The 2,036-nt window shown below is 32.5% G+C and overlaps 1 long non-coding RNA gene across 1 annotated transcript; it reads left to right on the forward strand.

Moving 5' to 3' along the window:
- The first annotated feature begins 857 nt into the window (after positions 1 to 857).
- Positions 858 to 1,794, forward strand: LOC148923555 (uncharacterized). Its single transcript, XR_016132271.1, has 2 exons — positions 858 to 942; positions 1,530 to 1,794. It is a non-coding gene; the product is annotated as an uncharacterized LOC148923555 (long non-coding RNA).
- Positions 1,795 to 2,036: the final 242 nt, after the last annotated feature.

A 2,036-nucleotide genomic window follows, 5' to 3' on the forward strand; every position in this document is an offset into this window, starting at 1 on the left:
CCAATAATAGATGTCATACTTGGGGAATGACACGTGATTTTAGGAAATATAGTTTTTTGTGTTAGATGGAGAAAGAAAATAGAATACTCCCTCCGTCCCACATAATTTGGGACAATTTGACCGGGCACGAGTTTTAAGAAATATAATAGAAAGTGAGTTGAAAAAGTTGGTGGGATGTGGGTCCTACTTTTAAAGTATTGATTTTATAATAAAATGTGAGTAGGAATGAGTTAGTGGAATATGAGGTCCACTACCAAAAATGGTAAAAGTGAAATGGATAAAATTATGTGGGACGGACTAAAATGGAATACTGATAAAATTATGTGGGACGGAGTGTGACATCCCTAACCCGAAATCTACATTATTTTGCATATCATCATATTGCATATTATATTGTCATTTATGCTACAGAGATATGAAGTGTATCATAGAAAATATATTTATTTTTATGATTGACTCGGTATAGTTGAATATATAGATAGTTTTGATTCAGGAGAATTTTAAGTAGAAGTGTGTATATAGTATGTAATTAAATTAATGTATATGCTATAATTATTTAAATATATGTGCATGTGTATATAGTACTAGTACTTATACGTACTTATAATATAATATATATATGTATGCTTTTGGATAAAAGGTTACATGCATTAAATAAATTGCTATGTACGTTTTGTTAATATAATTACTACATTGTTATATTATTATTTATGTGGTTGACGTACGTGCTGCATTTTTAGATAAGAGCAAGACACTTGTAATTATAACATTCATTTAATTGGTATGAGTCAGGCAAAATGGCCGACGTACAAATATATATACATATACCTATTGAAAAAAAGGGTTCAGAAGGAAAACAGAAGTTGAGAAAAAAGTTTCGTACCGAGTGTTATAAATCAAGAGTCGAATCGGGAGTTCGATAAGTTTATCTATCGTGACCAGGTGTGTATAAATCACACTTTTAATTTTACATATTTTATGTGGTTGATTGTCATGTGTTAAATTGGAGTAAATATTTTAGTTATATGATATGAGCCTGAAATGGTTATATGTTATTTGATATTGATGGTGGAATATGATGTGGTATTGAAAGTACATGAATCATGTGATTAAAGAGGATCTCTGACGGTCTTGTCCTGGATCTGAAAAAAAAAAACATAGAGAGACCTTCGGGTCATAGAGGGACCTTCGGGTCCAATTACAGAGGGACCTTCAGGTCAAATACAGAGGGACCTATGAGTCCAATTACAGAGGGACCTTCGGGTCAAATACAGAGGGACCTATGAGTCCAATTACAGAGGGACCTTAAAGTCATAGAGGAATCCCGGGCAGATGCCAGACTTGATTTGTCACAGAATAATAAACTGAACAGAGTGACATATGCATACGTATATGGAATTAATTTTAATATTTGCTGATTATTGTTTTATATATTGGTTAAAGAATATATTGATATCTGAGATGTGGAATTAAAGGTAATATTTATATACACTGAGTTGTGGCTCATATAAACCACTAACATTTTTCAGGAATAAGATATCAATGATGTGTGGGTTGATGTGAGTTACAGTTATTATAAGGGTCGGCGGCTGATGCATTTTGGCAACCTTCTCCTCTTCATCATTTTTGCTTGTAGATAAATTTATAGTATATAGAGTGGTGAGAGGGTCCCACCGCAGTTTAGAATGGTTTGGTATATTCAATTGATAAGTGTTGGGTTTTGAAATTATATAATATGTGCATTATATGTACTTGGCGCGTGGATTATTTATTTAAAATTTCTGAATTTATTTATAGTAAGTGCATAAGTCATAAGGGTTGGGGTGTGACACGGAGGGAGTATTTATTTAACGTGAGAGAGAGTTTTTTCTAAAAAAGAAATATGATATCTTTTGTGGGACAAACTAAAAAGAAAGTGTGACATCTATTATGAGACGAAGGGAGTACATAAGTTGCATTCATGTAACTGTCCGTAGTTTAGAGAGATAGAGAGACTAACTGTTATAAATAAATACAAAAAATGGGACCACTCGTAT

Source organism: Salvia hispanica, chromosome 6 (assembly GCF_029641045.1).
Source record: "Salvia hispanica isolate PSC_SH4W2 chromosome 6, Shi_PSC_v1, whole genome shotgun sequence".
NCBI lineage: Eukaryota > Viridiplantae > Streptophyta > Magnoliopsida > Lamiales > Lamiaceae > Salvia > Salvia hispanica.